The 23,613-nt window shown below is 36.2% G+C and overlaps 1 protein-coding gene across 1 annotated transcript in view; it reads left to right on the top strand.

Moving 5' to 3' along the window:
• The first annotated feature begins 5,127 nt into the window (after nucleotides 1–5,127).
• LOC122814944 (bile acid-CoA:amino acid N-acyltransferase-like) overlaps nucleotides 5,128–23,613 on the top strand; it is a 553,345-nt gene continuing 534,859 nt past the window's right edge. The window contains exon 1 of the mRNA XM_044087204.1: nucleotides 5,128–5,303. The gene's annotated coding sequence lies outside the window, so the exon portion shown is untranslated. The remainder of the gene's footprint in view (nucleotides 5,304–23,613) is intronic.

The following is a 23,613-nucleotide window of genomic DNA, read 5'->3' as shown; positions in this document are numbered from 1 at the left end:
TTTCTGGCATCAGTGAAATGCCTGATATGCCTCAGGAATCTGCTTGTCTGGATCTGTGATGGGAATGCAGTGACTAATTACTCCAGGTTAGGGAAGAAGTCATTTTAATTTCATTATTTCTCTTGTGGTCTGTTTCTGTGTGAGTGCCCCTGCTGATTGTGTGATTCCTGCTTCATTAGGAATCTTCTTGCTATATACACAGGCCAGTTGTGCAGATCAGAACTCTTCTGCTGATCAGTGTGCAGCCCAGTGCAACAGCAAAAGAGTAGAGAGAAATGAAACGTCTATCAAGCATTGCGGTACCTGAGATGAACAAGGGACCTGCTTGTTTGGATATTTGCTGGGTCTGTAGTTGCTAACTAATCTTGCTGAATGGAGACGTGGCAGCAATTTTGCCATAGCCATTTCTACTGTGGGCCATTACAGCGTATGCTTGCTGACTGGCTGATTCCTACTTTGGTGGGAACATTTTTACTGTAAAATGACAACAGTTGCATGGATTAGTGCTGCCTTCTGCTGATCTGATGATCACTGTATCACTCAAAGCAGCAGTGAGACAGAGAGAGAGAGAGAGAGAAAACAGGAGATACATTATATCAAGCCCTTTTACTGTTTTGGACAAGAGCTGTGCTTCAAGTAGTGCCATGGATTAAGCAGCAAACAGTGTAACCCCTTCTACAATTAGACACACATGCACATTCATTCCCTTCAGTACTGCAGTATATAATATCTCATTTGATACCCTTCACAGTGGTTTTGTCCCAACTATGTAAAAACCGTGTTTTTTTAGGTCTTCCTATAGCAAGGTAAGTGCATCTTCTTAAAATTTCTTCAGTATCAAATTTGTATTTTAATGCAGTTAGTATCTATCGTAGTCTGTCCATGAGTTATTGCAGTTAATATTGACTTAACATTACTGTATTTCATTTTTCTTACTGTACTGGAATTGTTACTGATTTCAGTGGTACCATAGCATTATTGTACCTAGCTGAGTTATTGTTAATGGCTAGGTTACTACCATGAGCTTTACCTTTGGTTGCAGATTTGCACATAACCTCTCATGGTGCATTATACCTGACATTTTTCATCCTAGTGAAGTATCAGTCCTTTTGTCCTGAGCTTGCTCCTTATGATTCTTAACTTCATTGTTTTTTCCCACTCCCCACAGCTGACCATCAGCTACCAACAACTCTTCTTCTCATTCTCTGGGTTTATCAGACCTGCCTTATCCTCCCAGGGCTTTACACAACCCATCTCTGGGGCAGATCAAGGACACTGACATGCATCATACTACTGCCAGGGAATGGGTATACCCTCTGCCATCCCCCCTCCCCATGGCAACCTTACAAGGTCTGCAATGCTGTCTTCGGGAGATGCAAGTGGAGTTCTATGCATGCACAACCTCCTGACCATGTGGCAAACTGTTTGCAGCATGAAGTATACCTGCTGGTTCGTGCCATAATGACTGTCAACTACACAGCCTCCATCGATCCAGGATGGTGAGACAGCATTGCCTACTCACTCTTTTCTTCCCTAACAAGTGCTTGTCTGAGGTGTAGTGTGGGCATTATGCCTCTCTGCCATGGAAATAGGGGCATTTTTATCTTCATTTTCACCCCTAATGATTGTTAGTTAAGGGTTATTGCTGTTCATCACTCTCTGTCTTGCCTGTACATTCTGCACTGCCTTCAGCTGGATTGTCCTAATAGCCCTTACTTCTCCTATATAGATTTTATACTTAGTCGGTTATACCCCTGATTATTGTAGACCAAGACATCTTGTGGATCATCATTATCACCGTAGCTATTGTTTTTACCTTTGCACTTCTTCTTGCTCTGGCTGTTTTTTTTTTTTTTTGCACTTACTTACTTACTTAAAGCCATATCATTCCCATTGACAGCAATCCCTTTTTTTAATTTTATTTAGTTTATCTTATTCCAGTCTATTTAATCTGATTTCCTCTAACACTTAAAAAAAAATCTCAGTAATATATCTTTTCTAGACATAGCAGCATTGAGCAATTTAACCTCACTAATGTGTCATTGTGGTGCTCTGCACTGCTCACCTTAAAAGATTGCCTAGCTACCTACTTTGTCCACCACCCTTGTCAACTACAGCTAATTTATTTTATTCCTTACCCACCTAACTATACTCAAACTTGCTAGTGCTACTCTGCTCCTTGCCTGCCTCTGCATCTTGGGTTCACAGTCTATCCTAGTCCCTTCTATTAGCAACCTACTTGAACTTAGCATATTATGACAGTGCAGCAACTGCATATTTACTGACATCTCCTTACTGTTGGATAACCCTGACACTATTCAATACATATTAGCTATACAAAGTATCTAAAGTGAAAATGACCTTCCTGGTACTGCATAATAAATAATCTCTTCAGCTGAATTACTATTTTATTACAGATCATACGTAGACAAGCCTCTTACTTCTTGCTCAGCATGGTTTGATAGTAAAAGTCTCATGTTATTTCTTTAATCTTCATAGTTCCTAAATGGGACTCACGTATTATTGCCAACATTGATATCCTTACATAATTAAGCGCTGTTACTCTTATCTTCTTTAAACCTCAGAGCTTGAATATAGTCCATTTATTCATTAAATGAAAAGTATGGTTAGACTACTTCCTCTGCAGTAAGCTTTTGCACTACACACCTTTCATTCCTCAGTTTAAGAAAGCATTTCCATTTCTGAGTCGCTCAGAGTACTCTTTAGAAAAGGATTTTGGCTTAATTTTCTTGGTCATGAAAATCTGATTTACTTTGCACACATGATGTGTACATTTCCTTTCATAGTCTATAGTTTACAATGATGTCATATTTTTACAGTCTGGATTATATTCTTTGCAGTCTTGATAGTGGCTTGAATAATGATCACTTATGAATACCCTGCTATGGTATGTGAGCTGTTTTAATCAATGCATGCTTGCAAATACATTAATTGGACTTTTCACATCCATACATCATAATAAACAATCTTTTTAATAATCTCTTCTGACATTCAGTAAAGGTTCTGGATTCATAAGTAAATAGTCCAGAAGAATAATTGTATTAGTGCCATTCTGACAGGGATGTAGTTGTAATGTGACTCACTTATGCATACTTAATTACACTGATGTGGGTGTTTCAGTCATTATCTGTTTAAGTTATACATAATACATATAGGTTTCACATTCAAAAAGAATCTTAAACAACTCCAAAACCACTGCTAATCAGAACTGCAGATTTCTTTCCTTTTCCCTAAGAAAAGAACATTGCTGCGACACCCAAGCCAAAGACAAATGGTTAACAACTGCACAAAGAATAACTATCCTACTAGGTGCAATGATTTTCAAATATAACAACATAGAATCCTTCAACTTCTTCACCAGCAGACCCATAGAAAGTTAAACCTTTTACAATCTAAGATCACTTTCTTTCTCCACGCCCAACCAGCAAACCCTATACTCTTTATTAAACACGCTGAACACACCTTCCCCACCTTGGTACCTGAAGTCTGAGATTCCATACTCACCCAGAATTCATACATCTCAACTGACCAGATTTTCAGAGTTCAGCATTGCAGACAGTCATGTTTCCAAACTAGTACTGTCTGCAGTACCTAGTTGCATATACAGGTGGAGACTCTGTTTTGCTGAAACTGCTGATTGTGTTTGGCGTTTCTAATGATTGTGCCTTATAGACTGGAGTCCTTTACCAACATTTACTGTGGAATTATTTTAGCACATCAACCTAATTTTTCTTTTGGAATTGGGTGTTGTGCTTCAACAGCCCCCATTAACATGTGCTGAATGAGTACTGTCAAAACCTTAGCTTTTGGACTTCAGCACCATGCATGGAGTAACTGCTCAGCATAGCATGTAGAATCCCAGCTACAGAGTAAGGTTTACTTATTATATCTTTTGAATAATTTAAGATGCTGGTCTTTCCTGTCAACAGATAAACAGCCTAAGGAAATATTATGGTATTTATAACATTAAGTTGTAAAAAAAATAAAAACATAAAAAAATAAGGAGTAAACCTGACATTTTATCTTGAAGCCTTCATCAGAAAGAACACGCAAGATAGAAAGCACCTTAATTCAAATTGTTTTCTTAACTTGCTTTGTGTCTTATTGTTTTTTTTCTGAGGAAGAATTGAGATGAAATGTTGATTTTTTACTTCTGCTGCTTGAAGTATTCATGACTCTGTTTTATTTTGCTTTAAGGACACATCCTGATCAGCAGGTCTTTGCTTATACATAAGTTGTAACATGTAGTATGTTTACATATTTCATTAAGTATTGCATTTGTGTATTTTAAAGCTTCACTGGCAGGACAAGTAGTTCTGTGGGTAAAGCAGTATGTAATTGTTCATGAAAAGGGAAGAGACAAGGCCAGGGGACAAGGTGTGGCTGTCTATCTGGTCTATGCATCTTCAGAAAGTAGAAGGCCCATGCTTTAAGCACCTTTCGCTATTCAAGTTCCTTGAAAACCATTTCATCTTTGAACAATTGGACTCATCCACCTTTATAATGTGCACTGTTAATCAGGGATTTTCATAAATAACCCTTTTCCATCATATGAGTTGAGTATTTAACATTTAGCCTCATTAAAGGTCTAGAGGACAAAGCATGCAGTCACAGGTGCATGACTTGAAGTGCTAGTGTAGGGCAGCTTAGTCACTGAGACCTCCTCCCCAGCTCTGTAATGTTAAACGCCTTTTGTACTACTGATTAATCAAACTAAAAAGTCAGAAAATGAAATCCTTGCTTTTAAAGTGTGGTACTGTGAAGATTTTTTTTAGTTTGAAAATGCCACACAGTATTAAAATGCATCCTGAGACAGAACTTCATTAACTTTAATGCCTTATGTCTGTATTCTCTGAAGTATTTTACCTCACTATCACAATAATTTCAACACCCAGGTCAGGTCAGGATTTGCAAACTGCTAATAGCATTTATTTACTTAGTCAGGATGGTAAGTTCTTTATAAGTGCCAGGAGATGATGGCTAAGTGGTAGCCATGTAGATCAAACCTGATTTGACCTATGAGTAAATATGAACATCTCCTCCCACATAGCCATGGTATCAAAGATTCCTGCTAGCTGGGTTTTGTATTTAAAGCTTGTAGTCCCCAGTTTTCATTTAGATTTTCATCTGAGGCTGCTGCTTTTGATTTTTCCATCAGTGGAGTTTGTCTTCCAAAGCTTTTGTCATTTTTGCTACTGACAGAGTAATAGGAACAATTTAATGCTCGAGTTGTTACTGGGCACAGTGAGATCATCCTGAAAGCTTCTGGCAGACAAAATAAGGTACAGTGAAACAAATAAATAAACCAGAAATAATAGGTTTTTATAGCTGAATAGACTGATATATATCTATATATATATTGATTGATTGAATGAGTCATTAAATCATTCATTTTTATCTCACATCATTCATATACCAACTCTACGGATTGTCTAAGGAAATGAGCTGCTGTTCAACCATATGCTTCACTTGTGGCACAAATGTCCATGTTTCTGGCACAGATATGTTGGTTTCTTAATCTTGTTCACTTTGTTGCATGCTAGGCCTATTATATTATGCATCTATTTGTATTGCAGTATTAACACAGTAATGCTGTTACAAACTGTTAAACAAATGTTACCATTTCTGTTTTCTTGTCTGGTCTGTACTGTGCATAGTTATTGCACAATGTAGCATGATAAACAAATGTTACTATTTCTGTTTTCTTGTCTGGTCTGTACTGTGCATAGTTATTGCACAATGTAACATCATCATCAAGAATTTCTTTGTTTGTATAAACATTTATTAAAAATATAGAAATACTGAATGCACTAATATGTTTTATAATTCTGTCCTGGTATACATATTTAGAAGCTTATCAGTAAAAACCAAAAGAAAGATCTAGGAAGGCTAGACTTTTCACTGTGTGATTCCTTAAACCTATTGTATTACAGGCAACATGGGATATATGCAAATAACCCTTTAAGGGCATCAGGTGTTTCAGCTATATGGCAATTCTGAATGTCCATGACTTTTCAGGTGTTTCAGCTATATGGTAATTCTGAATGTCCATGACTTTTTTTTAAGTCTATTAATGGTCAAATTCACATCAATTTTACCAGACACCACTAGTTGTGGACATGCATGTTTCAATCTTCTTTTGCCATCACAAGCGCAGTGTAAGTGGAAAGTTTAACTAAAAATAAACACCGGGCTGTGATTCCCAGCTAATATCCATAACCATTAGGGTGTCTAAGAAGGCTGAAACATACATGTCCACACCTAGTGGGGTTTGGCTTAATTGGTCTGAATTTGTCCAGTAATAGACTTAAAAAGAAAAAAAAAAGCCACAGACATTCAGAATTGCCATATAGCTGAAACACCTGATGTCCATAAAGGGTTATTTGCATATATCCTATGTTGCCTCTAATACAAGAGGTTTAAGGAATCACACAGTGGAAAGTATAGCCTTGCTAGATTTTTTCTTTTGTTTTTTACTAATTGATTTCTCTGTGTGACCTTTTTACTCATTGTTTTAGTATATTTAGAAGTTTAGGAAATACTACCTTAAGTATATCAATATTGACTCATTTTTTCAAAGGTGAGCTTTCAAAAAAATCTTACAGCCTACTACATTGAAGTTTTTGGAGTAATTAAACAGGTACTGTATCACACATTATTTATATATGATATACGGCACTTGCTCAAAACTCATAGCAAGCACTTATAAACCCTAACGCTAGACCACCCCCATTACTGTACAGAAGGACAAGGCTCTCTATTCGACCTTACCAGCCATTCAGTAAAACAATTCACTGTACCTATCCAGGCATGTCCAAAGGGCAGTTATAGGTGTACTCTCCAGTCCAACTGGTGAATCTGGGCATTTTGAGACAATGTTACAACTGCCTCATGTACACAGACAATCCTCTCCTCCTACCACCAAATACTAATTCATGCAAGAGATGCAATTACACAGCCAAACTGGAGGCTAAGCTCTCTCAGCCCAAGGCTGGATCAAACAGTCAAGAGGAGAAGGGAAATACGTGTATCATGCCACCAGACTCACATAGACCCATTAAACCACCACTGGCAAAAAAAACACACATAAATACATGAAAACATACTCAGAGACTCTAAATAAAAATCTGCAAAAGCAACAGAGACTTCCAAAGCAGACATCCAAGCAACCTCCACCCCGCAACACAAACCATGAAACACATACTTCACAAAACCAGTGTGCCACAGAATCACAGCTCTTAAGGCAAAATAACATACCCAACATACTATTAATAGGTGACTCTATAGTCAGGCACACTGACATCCCACTCACTAGGCTGAATAAGGAGAAGGTTACTGTTAGCTGCCTGTTGGGTGCCAGGATCCACCACATAACACAAGCACTCAGGTCACTCCAGAACAAGTACAAATATGACTCTGTCATTGTCCATGTTGGTGTGAATGACCTGAGCTGTACCTCCCTGGACTACATGAAAAGAGACATGGAAGAGCTCTCTGATCACGTAGCCCAGGCCGGTATGACCCTAACCCTGAGTAGTATCCTGCCCTCACCAAGAATAATACCATGGTATAAAGAAAAAAATATCAATTTCAACAATTGGCTAAGTTTCTGGTGTCATTCAAAGGGGATCCAGTGTCTGCCTGCCTGGGTAGAAATGCTCAACAAGCCACGCTGCTTCACTAGAGATGGCTTGCACCTGTCACCCTTAGGCTTTCGAATACTGGCCAAGGCTCTTGCCACCCCTATAGTGTCTTTTTTAGGCAAGGCTCAAAAGACAAACCCACCACTGTAAATAGCACAAGTAACAAAAAACTGAGGGTAATGCTACTCAATGCCAGAAGTATAAACTTCAACATGCACGCACTCGAGGGACTCTTCAGTATGGAGAAAATCGATATATGTGCAGTAACATAAACCTGGTTTAAGGCTCCAGAGAGCACCCAAGCACTACCAGGCTACAACTCATACCATACATTTCGGCCACAGAATCTGGACCGAAATACAAAAGGTGGGGGCATATCCATATTCATCAAGGATACCCACACCTCCAGTTTAGTGGCACAGCATGATGCTTCAGAGATCATCCACATGCAACTAACAATGGGCAAAACTGCAATTCAAATTTAAGCTTGCTACAGATCACCCACCATGTCCCAGGACCCCCATTCCCCATTTCTGGAAACACTAGGAAACATAAAGGTCCTACCAAACACCCTAATATTGGGTGATTTCAATTACTCAAATATTAACTGGGAAAATTACTCAAGTACTAATTCCCTTGCCCAACATTTCCTAGACTTTATAAACTCAAATGTCGGGGATCAACTGGTCAACACTCCCACCAGAGGTGACAACATATTGGACCTGGTCATCACCAACATGGGCGACCGGTGTTCCACACCGGAGGACAACCCCTTGCTGGTTAGATCTGACCATAAACAAATCACTTTGGATATCCACATTCTGCCCCACCCCTGGACAAGGAAACCACAGTGAAAAACTTTTCAAAAGCAAACTTCATGTTACTTAAGATTGGAACTTAAGGTTGGAAAGTTTCAAAGCCCCCATGTTAAAGGATAATGCTGTCCAAGCTGCAAAATCCTTTACTAATGCATTCTATGGGCACCTACAAGAATGCATGAATCATGCTATCCCAAGCAAAACCAAGACTCACTCCTCCAAGAAAAGGAAACCAGTCTGGTGGACCCCTGCCATAAACAAGCTATACAATAGAAGGAGGAAACTAGTACAGAAAAGAGTAAAATCCCAAAAAGGGAAGACATCCCTGATCAGTATCAGCAAGAAATAATGATCCCTCATAAAATCATCCAAGGTGAGCTTCAAAAGAAACATTGCCAATGACTCCAAAGGTAACCACAAGGCATTCTTTAGCTATGTCAAGATTCTAAGTGGCAATGCTCAGCTCTGCTAGGAGTTAGTGCAGAATGGCAGAAAATACACTGAACCGACCAATATCGCCAACATCCTGGCAGACAGGTTCAGTGCAAAATTCACCCCGCTCTCACTCCCAAAAGATCCCATAACCATACCAGAAGAATGTAGAGCCCTTGAAATCACAGGCACTCAGGTTAAAACAGCCCTCTCCAAAGCCAAAATTACAGCATCAGTGGGACAAGATGGTGTCCCAGGCTGCATCCTACACAAGCTCAAAGATGAACTAACCCCTCACCTAAACACACTGTTCAAACTCAGCCTCTCCACAGTCTACATACCCATAGAGTGGTGCACAGTGATGTTTATTCTGCTCCACAAAGGTGGAGCCACAACAGACCCCAGGAACTATCACCCTATAAGTCTGACTAGCTTGGTCTACAAGTCTATGGAGTGCATCATCATAGAACTCATTAACAGAGACATTGGGAACCTCCAAACACTGGACCCTACCCAGTTCGGCTTTGTTAAGGACAGATCATGCCTCCTAAACCTGGTGGACTTATTTGAGACAGTTACCAAGGCTATAGATGAGGGAAAGGTGGCACACACAGCCTACCTAGACCTAGCAAAGGCCTTTGACACCATTTCCCATTCTGGTATTATAGACAAGCTCACCATCCTGAACATAAACCCCTACATAACAAGATGGGTTGCCAACTGGCTCATGGACAGAACCCACATGGGGAGAGTTGTGGATGCTAGGTCCGACTCTAAACTGGTTACAAGTGGTGTTCCCCAGGGCTCAGTCCTAGGACCCCTCCTGTTCGGCATATACTTCTCAGAGGTACAGGCAAGCACAGGAGGACTCTGGCTGACCAAGTTCACAGATGACTGCAATCTAGGGGCTATACTTGACTCTCCAGCTGACACAGACATCCTCCAAAAGGGTCTCACTGAGATGGATACCTGGTGTCAAAATCATGGCCTGAAGATAAATGCCAAAAGTGCATAGTCATCCCCTTTGGAAAAAACAAAGTACTCACAAACTACCACATAGGTGGTAGTCTCCTAAATATGGAAAACGTAATAAGGGATCTGGGGACCCAAGTATATAGTAATTCTGAGTTTGATAATCACATTGCCAAAGTGGTTAGAACATCCTTCTTTGTGGCCCAACTAATCACAAAAGGGTTCACATCTAGATCAAAAGTGGTTATTGTGCCCCTCTACTCATCACTCATCACACCCATCATAAAGTACAATGCCCCATTTGGGATGTACCTAACAAGATACCTGCAACAGCTGAAAAGACCACAGAAGTACCTCACCAAGAGAATCACTGGCCTCAAACAGATGCCCTATGCAGCTCGACTGAAGAAACTCCAGCTGTACTCGGTTGCATACTGCCTACTCAGAGAGGATTTCTGCCTGACATACAAGGCCATGTCCAACCCAGAATTGATGGGCATGCTCCATCTAAAGAAAACCTTATCCCCTTGAGCCACACGCTCTAGAGATCTAAACCTCTCCAAAACAATAAATAGGATATGCTGGAGAGATAGATTCCTGTCTCAGAGACTTCTCATGATTTGGAACAAGATTCCAATCTACATTAGGCAGAGCTCCTCGCTAACATTCTTCAAGAGAAACCTTGACGAGTGGATGGGAAACAGAAAGTTTACCCAGCGATCACTTCAGTGTGTCTGCTGAACAAAGGCACAGGGATCTAATCTAAGGTGACGGCGAAAGCCAACACATTCTGGCTAGGTTTATAAATGCCATCAGGCAGATAGACTAGTACCTACCTATGAACCTATGAACCTATATGCAAAGAAATCCTAATATTGACAAGGCAGACTTTGTCCAATGGCTAATACAGAGAATGTTGGCTTTGCTTACATTATGGTTATATATCACTTACACAAGTGAGAATATCAAAAAAAATATTATACTGCTGTACTCCAAACGTTTTAGAATAATAATCAGGGCAATTTGATGTCTGAGATGCACATGAATTGCAGCCCTGACAAAATACATTTTTACGCAGTGGATTAATGCAGTGTATTTTGGTTTGTTTTGCTTACATTTAGGATGTATGTACACAGGCACAGACAGTTGTGCGTGTGTGCGTGTGTGTGTGTGTGTGTGTGTGTGTGTGTGTGTGTGTGTGTGTGTGTGTGTGTGTGTGTGTGTGTGTGTGCGTGTGTGCGTGTGTGTGTGTGTGTGTGTGTGTGTGTGTGTGTGTGTGTGTGTGTGTGTGTGTGCGCGCATATATGGGTCTACTTTCTCTTACTGAAATTACGTTTAATCGAACTTCAAGTAAATAAGACCAGAATTCTGAATCTAGAGTATTCTGAACTCTGAGTTTGCCGAAGTTCATTTCAGCAAAATAATAAATGGGAAGCTGGTAGTGTGAGAAGTACAAATATACAGTGTTTATGTACCTTCTCATACACAATGCCAGTTCTGTGACATGGCAGATATGACAGCAATGTTAGCAATTTAGAGCATACAGAAAATTATTTTCACAGCACTGTAGCATTTACATGTTGAGTGCACTACATTTAAGATAGTGAAATCCACCCTTGTTGTTCCTGTAGCGTGATCTCGCAGTTGGTATATATAATTTGCAGGAGGTGTGGCAGGCATAGCCACCCATGAAGCAGTGACGAGGGGATTGCCCACCTGCAAAACTGTTAGGAAATGTGTGTTTTTTGTGTTTATTTTTTCCATAGGCGTATTTTTGTTTTGTGGTTAGGGAAAGCCAGTGTTCGGAATACTATAGATTCTGAAAATTGGTCTTCATTACTTGAAGTTTGATTAAAAATAATTTCGGTAAGAGAGAGTAGACCCATATATATATATATATATATATATATATATATATATATATATATATATATATATATATATATATATATATATATATATATATATATATATATATATATATATGCACACACACACACACACACACACACACACACACACACACACACACACACACACACACACACACACACACACACACACACACACACACACACACACACACACACACACACACACACACACATATATGGATTCACTTCACATAAAAAACACGGAATGTCGAAACACTAAATATCGAGACTAAAATAGTGAAATCCTACAATGTAGAAAATTCAAATCATCATACCTGATAATATTGTACTTCAGTCACTGAATCTATGTAAACTTTCAAAAGATCTGTATGCCTTTAAGAAGTTCTACTGCGTACCTTTTACCCTGGTTTACTTCAATGAACACACAACACCGAATGACATTTGGCGACCTTTATTAAACTTCCATAAACATGCTTGTTAACCAATAATTATAAATTTCAATCAAAAACTTGACACAGGTGATAATAACATCCATGAAAGAAAACATAAAATAAACAGGAGGGCAGCGTAACCACTCACCCTTGATAAGCAGCGTTCCCCACTTGCTCACTTATCTTTGCACTAACAAGGCAGCATTATCCCGCTCACCTTCAATTTATTAAATTACACCACCATCCAAATAAGCAGCTCTGCCTGCTTATTAACTTATCCAACAAAGCAGCTGCTCACTTTCCTTCCCAACTTATTGAATTGCAAATCCAACACCAGAGGAGGAACAGAAGAGGGCAAGCCTGCCCCTCTTCTCTACTTTTTCAAAATGAAATAACCACACTCCCACTAATAAAAAGGGGGATGGCGGGAGGGTAGCAAGTTCATGCCAAGAATGTGACTCCTACCTCAGTTACACTTGACAAAACCCTCTAAACCCCTCCTTACCCTTACTTCATTTCCTCCTAAACCTCCCGCCATCCTATTTAACCCTATCCTCCTTTTATTCTCTTAATTCCTGCTAATCTATGTATCTAGCCCCAATTGAAGATGTCCCAGGAAAAAATGGTCTGCTACAAACCTCATAAATAAAAAAAAAAAAAAAAAAAAAAAAAAACTTTTATCAGATATTACTACTTCAGGCCCATATTCCATCAGGCAACTATATAAAACAAATCTTTCACAAAATGTAAACCAGAGCTGATAATGTAATATAACTACATAAACTAAATAAACATCACTCTAAACTCAACAATATAGCTGTCTGTTCAAAGAAAACATAACCAGCAAAACCATACCTCCTCAATGTTTTTGCAGGGGAGTAAGCCCCTTCCTACCCCCACACCCCCTGCAAATTATATATACCAACTTTATTATATATACCAACTCCAACTCCAAGATCACATTACAATGGGGAAAGGTTAGAGCTCCCAATCCACACTGTATCACGATCTCCATTAACAACCATTGAGGAAGTTGTAAATTGTGTCCTGCATGCGATTTCCATTCTGCATACGTTATTTGATGTTCTGGCTTTCGGCTTACTGACCAGTCAGCTATATGGAGTTTTACTATTTTACTCTCAATATTTAGCATTTAGAGATCCTGGTTGTTCAAGTAAATAAAGTGAATCCATATATGCCTGCTCACCTCTGTTTGAGGTGAGTAACAATGACAATGTGCTGGAGTGTGACAGGTGGTGCTATTTGCCTTGGACCTTTGTAAAGACTGGAATCATGAACAGAAGCTGATCTAACTGAATGGGCAGCCCATAATTGGATACTGTCATTAACAGAGGTGGATAAGAGCAAACCTAAAGAGAGCCACACTGTTTAGCAGCACACAGTCACCTTCTAAATGATGCCAGCACAAGGAGGAAGGTCAATATAGCACTGTTTTAACTGATCCAATGTGAGCATCAGTGATGGCTCCCATTCTCAGTTTCCTCCTGCACCCAGCTGTTCATCCTTGTACAGAGAGGTTAATTACATAAGTGAAGCTGAAAGAAACTGTTTTATCAATTAGAGGAGGCACATATCCCAAAAGTCAGTCCAACACATATAACCTCAATGAATTTCCTAAAAAAAAGTCTTGCAGAAGAATACATGCATAATTCATGACTCACCACCAGAGTGAGAGAAACCCAGACTTTGCAGGTATGTCTAGAATATCACAGGTAGTTAGAGTACTGTGCAGTGAAGTCATGCCTGGATACACACACACAGCTGTTGAATTTTTGTATGCAGTAGTCTCAGCAGTATGAACATACGTGTGCACAGTACTCAACAGTGTCCCATGTAAAGCAATGTGTAACATCAAGTCAGTAGTGGTTCATACATGTTAGTGGTGTGATGGATTCTGAAACTATAACAATGTACCTTCACATTCTATTTCTGAATAGTACAAGCAGCTATATTATCCCTCATCACATACTGTTATGACCGGCTTTGTCAAGGTTGTAAAAATGGATTTTTATGAGTAAGGAAGTGGGAAAATAGGAGTAACAGTTGTGGTTAACTTATTACCTAAGTACTCATGAGTAATTGTTGCATACTCGTGGAAAGGTTTGTAAGATTACATAACAGTAGACATGCTGTAAAATGTACTGACAGCAGCGGCATACCCAGGTAATACAAAGTATGCTCAACATGCATTGTTCACCAGACAGTGTGGCAACTACATGTACTATTAATATTACAGCATTTTAATATGAAGCCGGTAGTACTGTGACTATTCCCATAATTAGTATGGGCACGATGTTTGCACTGATAATGGAGATACATATTTGTTAGAGCTTGGTGTTAAATTTATTTGATGCTGTCATGCTGATTGTTTTTGGGCAAGATATTTATTTAGATTATTGAGGTGCGTGTTTGTTAGAGCTTGTTGTTAAAGGAATTTTGTGCTGCCATAGTATAGACACATCACATATATAGTAATTATTGTAAAGAAAACTGTTTGAGTTCACATTCTCTGTGTTACTTTGGTCCCTTTCTGCCTTTTTAACTCTCATGTTTTAGCAAGCAGTCCAAAGTAAAAATGTTGCAAATGGCGCATCCACTTGGACCTCTTATATTCTGATGCAGAGGTGCAATAAAGATAGGATCAGCTATATTTGTATATTATCTATGAGCTATTGTTAAATACATGTACAACGCATGATCTAGTAACATAATTACATAATTTTTATTCAGATTGTACTTTGATGTCACTATATTATAGCAGACTATATTATGCATATTCTCAGTTAGAGCGTCTTCTGTGTGTCGACATGCGTGAATGGGCGTTCCTTCGTTGAAGGTTGTGCATTAGGCCCTACAAGCCAGCACGTAAAAATCTACTGCCAATCATTAGTGGACCGGAGTTCCGCTGTGGTGACCCCTAAAAGGGAAAAGCCGAAAGACACAAACAAACAAATTATGCATACACTGTATGTGCATACAATGATACCACTGCAACTGACATGAATGTTACATATAGTCGAGATATATAAGTTCAGCTAAGCATCTTATTTTTTATATTAATTTAAGAAAGTGCAGCTGTGTAAGTAAGCTTCTTATGACAGTCAATGTCTGAATGATCAGTGCTGCAGTATCCTAAACTATAGGGATTATATACTGCCTAGCATATTAACAGCTGACAAGCTTCCAGAGCTTAAGGGCTCCTTCCATGTATCAACCCCAATGGCTTCTGGAGCTGAGGAAGGAAAAAGACATTAATCTGACTGTCAGGCCCTTCAGAGCTTCTATGCCAACTGAAAGAGGTCAGTTTGAAGTAAGAAGAATCCAATTCCTCACCCTGGTACTCAAAAACATATGAAAATAAGGGAGATGGAGGGGGCAAATGACTACTGTGGTAGATATCACTCAAGCATCTTAACTGTCCCATGTTCACCATTTGATCACTGATGTAGTAGCCGAAGCTGTATGAGTATAATACTAAAGCTTAGACATAGAGGAAGGAGGAAAGATGAAGATCCAAGAGCCGATGGAGAATGGTTCTGGTACAGCTTGCTTAAGACCTGGAAAGGGAACCTAGTTTGTAGTGCTTTGCAAAAGCACATACAGAGGGTCAAAATGCTGCCCTTGGAATATTTCTAGAGTCTACCCCTTTTCAATGATCCAATAAATAAATCATGACCATAGTAGACTGTGTATTGTCCTGAACTGAAATTGACTTATTCTGATAGGAATAACAAAAGGAAACATCATGGAACAGCCATTTGAGAATTGTTTTCGTACTGGCCACTCTAATTTCTTACCTTCATAAAAATTAATAACTGGACAGGATTTCTCAAGGTTTTAGTTCTGTCAAGATAGTATTTGAATTATGTGTGGATACCCTGAGTAAGAAGGATCCATTTTTTCTCATTCTACATTCTGAAAAAAAGACAGTAAGGTGAATGACTTGACTCAAAGTAAAATCTGATAAAACTGTAGGTATAAATGAAGTATTCATTCTCAGGTCAGCTCTAGCTTTGAGGAAAATGAGATAAGGTTGACCCATCATAAGACTTTGCAACTGAGACACTCTTCATGCAAGAGTCAGAGCAATCAGTAACACTACTTTTCAAGATAAGAACCTCAAATCAGCCTGAAGAGATAGTTAAAATGGAGCAAAATATATTTTTTAAACAGGAGCCACCTGTTTTATAGATGGAGAAATATGTAAAACGCCCTTTCCAAAACAGCTTGACATGAGAGCACATTGAAAGAACATGATCTATAGGCAGACATGCTGAAGCTGCTTGCAGGTGATCCTTGACAGAGGAATAAGAAATACCAGAAGATAAAAACTCACAGAAATATTTTCAAACCAGAAAAAAATGCAAGCCACGACAATGCCATTTTAGTAGGTTTCTTTGCCTCCTATAATATTTCCTGTATGTCCTCAGAAAAAAAGGTGCCTCAAAGGTATGAACAGTCTATCACCGAAGCAGTCAGTTGAAAATGCTAAGAAGCTTGACGATATGGGTACTAAGTAGGAGGGTGACTCTGACAGCCACTACTATCCATTTAACATTTTTAATGCTATTGCAGTGATGTTTTGATGATTTATCAAGAGTTATGAATCTAATTGATCTAAATATCTTGTTTTCTGTTGTCTGCAGAAAGGATATGCTGTGAAGAGAAAGATGAGCTATGATAGGGAGAGCATCTTTGATTCTGGAGATAGCCATTTTAATTGCAATGGATTTTCTTGCTTCAGGGGTTAGCAAGTATGATAATCTGTAGGCAGATTTCAGTTGCTGTGAGACCTACCTAGTAGTTTTATTGACATAATTATAGAAGGAAGATGTGTCATCAATCAATACCTCTAGGCATTTCTGCATCTTAAGTATGGAATTGGTGTGCCTGAAGGTTCATAAATTATAGGTCTAGGGACACCAGAAAATTTTTTAGCTGAGCCGAAAGCCATGGTTGTATATTAGGTAATTTTGATAGACAATTTATCTGAACGTATCTAGTTCCATGTTGTGTAGACACAGACCTCTCAAATGCACATATTTTGGAGGTACTTATCGATTTTCAGACCTGACTTACCCCTACACACACAGTGTACCTATTTTTGTTGGTATGTACCTACCTTTAGGCTTGCCTTACCCCTTCACAAGATCTTCTGAATCCCCCCCACCACTGCAGAACTGTAGATGCTCATCTCTTGCCCAGTGCCACTCTCTGATTCAGTAAAAAAAGGGTGCTGCACTTAAAAAACTGTAGCAAACTGTTTATTATATTTGCAGAAAGCAGCACACTACAAGTTATACCATACAAAAAAAAGAGCTTAAGCAAGTGCTTCAGTCCTCACTGCAAAAGAGTATTTCTGTGCAGATATTCCATAATGCCAGAATAGAAATTAATCCAATGCACTGCTGAATGATCAGCAGATCACTTCCTTAGTACTTTGCACGCAGGGTGCCACCCCCTTCATCTCACCCTAACTATGCACCTTCTCCTCTGTCACCAATTTCAGAGCTGTTTAGTACACAGGATCCCAGATTACATGCCCAGCATACTTGTCTCATGAATAAAGGAAAATCCTGTTTGCCACTAATCAGGGAGCTTAATAAGAATAATAGTAAAGCTACTTTTGTGTTCACTGCAAAGATTGAATTATTCCTTTCTTAAGAAATTAAAATATTTAACACATTGGAGGAGGCATCCACTTTGGCTAAAAGCAATAAAATCCTTAATAGTGAAGAAATGAAGTGGAACAATGTATCCCTGAAGAGACAGACTGATATATATTCTTGGAAAACTACTTCTAAAACCAAGCAGCCTAAAACAAATGACTTTTATTCACTGATTGCTGGACTATTATTTTCTGAAACAGTAGATTTGGATTTTAAGTAAAAGGTTTGTACTGGACTTTAAGTCTCAAAGCATATGTCTGTATTTATATTTTAAGCAAAAACATTTTTTCATGATGAGGAATATAAAGGACTAGTTTTACTGTTTTACTATATTTACACTGAAATACTTAATATATTTCATTTAACTAAACCTATAAGTGTGCTTCTAAATACTAGAGAAATGCTTTCTATAAGAAAATGTCATTATATTATAAGCAATAGAAATGGCAATTTAAAAGCTGTATAAGTGAATAATTTTATTTTATTTATTCAATATCACTTAGTATTTGCATTGCTGAGTTAACTGAATGCCAGATCTAATATGCTAAGTGGAAGTGTTAAAGTGCTGGTGATTTTCTTTTACTTGTTCCTGTGTAACACATTCCTTTCACATGTCATTTATGAAACAACAGACACACTAGAAAAACTTGAGAACAAAATAATGTTCCATCTCTTTAAAATGCTACAATTTTCCTACCTTGAGCTGTGCTGAAGCAAATCTAGGTCAACGTTTATCACTGATGTCTGTGAAAGAAGAAAAAGAACTTACTATGTTTTTCCCCTTTTCTTAAATATATACTGCTATCTACTTAAAATAATATCTCTTTTCCTTTGTTTGAAGTGAAGAATTGGTAAGACAAAAGCTATAGTAATGTTATAACATATAATATATATAATATATTGTAATGTTGTAACATAATTTGCTAACATTTTACATTAACTGCTTATGCTGCAGTGTTATTAACGTTAACCATACATATTATCCATTCATATTAAGTGAAGGAAGTGAAGTTAGATGTTTGCTGCTGACTAGCACAGCTTCAAAGACCTAGGAAAAATGAGAAACTTACAGATGAAATTAGCAGCTCCTATGTGCTTTGTGTTGTCATTTTCATATGCTCTTGCCATATTCTGATGTCAGCATGTTAAGCTTAGGTCAGAACAGCAGTTCACAGTGGCTAAACATATGTATTCAAATTAAATAATCAGAAATTATTTTATATGTAGTCAAGATTGGTTGTAATATTAGAATTAATAATAGTAAACATGAATATGTATATATACAAGATTAAGAAAAAAGCAATCAGTAAATTAATAAATATGTATACGTAATATAATATTTAATAGATAACCGATGATTAAATAGCCCTTTGATGTGAGATTTTAGAACTACAAGATATATAGAATAAGATAGAACATTAGTGAGAAAATAAGACAAATATATATTTAAATAACAAACTGCTTTTAAGAAAGATGTCGATTACATATAACTACATTTGACAGAAATGTGAATGTACAAGATGTCATATATGTTACATAGAAAATCATAAAATATTTCAAAATGATATTAAAGCTGAAATTTGAAGCTTGGTCATGTAAACTTTGAAGCTTTTATACATGTTGAATGTTATTAGATTCACTAAGAACTCATTTCATAAGTCAAAGTTGAAACATGAGTGCTTTATTGTTGAATCAGTACATTAATTTTGATATAAAGTAAAGCATATTTTTCAATATGTTGGAAACTGGGAAAAGAGAATGGGATTTAAATTGAATACTTTGCAACTTTCAATACAATATAGAATGTATTTTTTGACTCCATAGAAATAGTAAAATATTCTCTTTGACCTCATTAATATGCCTATTTTAAAGTTTAATAAGTTAATATTTTTATAATATTTTGATATTTGACGTGCTAAGAGTATTACAGAAATTAGAAATAGAGGCACTTGTACTTTAAAGCAAATTCAGAGCTTTTTTAGAGGTATAAAATAAGTGTGCATCTTTTGACATGATAAATATATATGTACATTGATCTCTTTTGCATTATAGTTTAGTATGATAAGACTGCTTGTGATCTGTAAGTGTATAATGTCTTTAGCTCTTCCGGTCCCACTCTGTTATACTTATTTATTTAGCGATCTAGTTATAATAATGTTGAATGTGTGAATAATTTAGGAATATTAAATGAGTAATTTATACTACTATTATGCAAATAGGTATATAGTATACTATTTGTTAAATTATTTAATGTCTGTGATTAATAAAAGAGGATTATTAAACTTTTATGGAGTAATGGGGAATAGCTTTAATGGCAAAATATATAACAACAATTATTAGTCCCTTATTATTTTGACCTATATATAATATTATATTAATTATTTGTAAGTCATTGTAGCTTTTGGCTAGTTTTTGGATGCAGTTTTAGTTGTTGCTAGACAGAGTGATAGTTTAGTATTTGACTATTCAATAGACAAACTAGTTATCCGTGGTAGGTTGTGGTTATAGTTGTAGACTTGTGCTTTTTTGTTATTTTTGAATTTTAGTCGTTTATTTTGTAGTAGGGAAGAATTAAAAAAATATGGAATGTCAAGATAGTGTTAGAGGAATACATTAGAGTCTTATATATAATTAAATTAATATGGTGGATAAATGTACCATATTATCTTTTAAAAAATATTTTTAAATTCACGTTATGGATAGTTTTAATCTATTATCTATTAATATAAATGGACTAAATAATGGCAAGAAAATAAATCATTAATGAGATGTCTAAAATTAAATAGACAAGATGTTATATCTGTGCAAGAGACTCACTTAACAGATAAAGATATACAATATTTAAATAACTTAGGTAATGCAATGTTATCATCTGCTTCTTTTAACAAAAAGAGGAGAGAGAAGAGAAACTGCTATACTTTTGAGAAAATCCACTGTAAAGGATAAGGCCAATGAATCCTTTAATGATCCTAAAGGAATTTATACATTTGTATTAATTAAATATAATGGCAAACTCTATACATTAGCTATTTTTTACTAGATCCCTCCCTGGAAGATGTTCAAGAAAGGCTAAAGACCAATTAAACATACTACAAATTCATTGGAAGGGAAGTTTAATTTTAGCAGGGGGGTTTAACTGCATATCTAGTATAGAAAATACAAGTGAACAGAAGAATGCTAAAATACTAGCATCAGCTAAAGCACTAACTATTTGGATTAGTAATAATAATTTAGTTGATTTACTAGTAAAATCAGAAGATAAGTCATTATTATTTACTCATTATTCTTATGCACATGAAATGCAAACTAGAATTGATAGGATTTATGTCTCTAATGATTTACTTAATAAAGTAAATTATTTTAATACTATTGCTTGCCCTCTATCTGATCATAATGCACTAAGGATTAATATAGTAATGGATATAAGGAAGTTTCAGATTTATAGGATCCTAGTATATATGATGAAATTAAAAGAGTTTAAGAGTTACCTAAAAGAACAAACTGAGAATTTTTATCCTTGAAGATAATGGTCAGGTTACTAAAGTCATACTATGAGACTCCTTAAAATGCATATTACAGATAAAATGGGAAGATGGGCCAGTAATAAAATGAAAGAAGTCAATAAAGAGGTGTTAGAAATACAAAATGAAATACACAAAGTGAGGTTTGAACAACAAAGAAATTAGATAATACTGAAGTCATTAAAAATAAATGACAAAATATCTAGCAGTTTTAATGCAAAACGTGGAAATATCTTTATAAAAATCAAAGTGCATAGTTATTCAATGTCTTCAAAAAATCTACATAGATTAACCAATAGAAGTAAGATGTTACAAATCAACAATATCATAAATCCTAACACTAATAAGCTTACTTCAGTTGTAGAGGAGATGCTTAGTATTTTTTTAATCTATGCAGATCTTAATAAAGATAAAAATAATAATTCTGGTGATTACAAAACTGTCAATTATTTAAAGAAAATGTTACTTGTAAGCTAAACGACCAGCAAATATCTCAGCTGAATAAGCCTATTACCCTGATAGAAGTTAAAGAAACTTTTAAAAAGATAAAAATGATAAAGCTCCAGGGTTAGATGGTGCAAGCATAGAATTATATAGTCTGTTTCTGACAAATATTTTAGAATTATTGAATAAAGTTTTCAAGATAATGCAGGGTGACAAAACAATTCCTCCCTCATAGAAATGTTCTGCAATCTCACCTATACTTCAACAAGGAAAGGATAATAAGTTAGTCTTCTCATATAGACCCATTTCATTATTAAATGCAGACTATAAAATATTTACTTCCATTTTTACCACAATACTATGAGATATAGTAGATAAATTAATTAATAAAGATCAAACAAGATTTATCATTAATAAATTAATGTATGATAATATAAAAAGGATAGCAACTATCTTAGCTTTAGCTAATGGAATGAACAATAAATTGGCCTTAATTAGCTTAGGTATTGAGAAAACTTTAAATTCTGTAGATTGGAACTACTTTTTTAAAACTTTAGAAGCATTTCCTTTTCCAAAACATTGTATTGGAATATTGAAAAAAAAACTGTATAGAGACTGCAAAACATATGTTAAAATTGGGTCTTACATTTCTCAAGGATTCATTTTAAACAAGGGCACAAAACAAGGGTGTCCCTTGCCCCCTTTATTATTTGAATTAGTTATCGAACCCTTAGCTAATAATATAAGAAGCAATGGAAAAATCAATGGATTCTCAATTATTAGAGATTTTCAATCTAAAATATAGCTTTTTGCAGATTATATTTTACTAACTGTAGGATATTTAAATTATCTGATCAAAGAAACAGATAAGGAAATTGAAAAGTTTCAAGAAGTTTCTCTGTTGAAATTTATTAGCAATAAAGCTGAAACTTTAATGTTAAATCAATTAATAGATAGTAACTTTAATAAGTATAAATATAATTGGGAAGGAAAATAATTAAAATGTTTAGGAATGAAAATCTATCCACATGTGAGTAAGATTATTAATAATAATTTTGAAAAGGTAATTGAAGAAGTGTTAGTTCTTATTATTTTTTTACTTTTGAGGATAGGTTAGTGCATATTAAAATGATTAAATTATGCATGATGTTTTATACACACACACACATATATATATATATATATATATATATATATATATATATATATATATATATATATATATATATATATATATATATATATATATATATATATATATATATATATATATATATATATATATATACTTTTCTTCATCGAAATTTCACTTATTCAAAAAAGAAAAGTAGATGCCCACTACAGCAAAAGTGCATTTCAATGAAAGTGAACTTTTGCTGAAGTGTAATCACCAGATCAGCTGACTACAAAAAAAAAAACACACAAAAAGATCTTTTACAAGGGGGCAAGCTCTCCTGCACCCCCATGTTAGGGCTGTGCCCTCCCACCCCCTACTTAAATATACCAACTCTGAGATCACACTATAGCAAGGAAAAGGGTATATTTCCATTCCTCGCTGTATTGTGATCTCCATAGTCAGTTTTCAAAGTTTCAGTACTTTGAACAAGTGGACTTGACTCACAGAACTGAGTTTCAAAGTACTGAAACTTTGACCAACCTATATATATATATATATATATATATATATATATATATATATATATATATATATATTGCATTCAATAGCTTTTATACCTGACAAAAGAC

Source organism: Protopterus annectens, chromosome 11.part0 (genome assembly GCF_019279795.1).
Source record: "Protopterus annectens isolate FY-2018-M chromosome 11.part0, PAN1.0, whole genome shotgun sequence".
Classification (NCBI taxonomy): domain Eukaryota; kingdom Metazoa; phylum Chordata; order Ceratodontiformes; family Protopteridae; genus Protopterus; species Protopterus annectens.
This window is presented reverse-complemented; position numbering and strand designations above follow the sequence as displayed.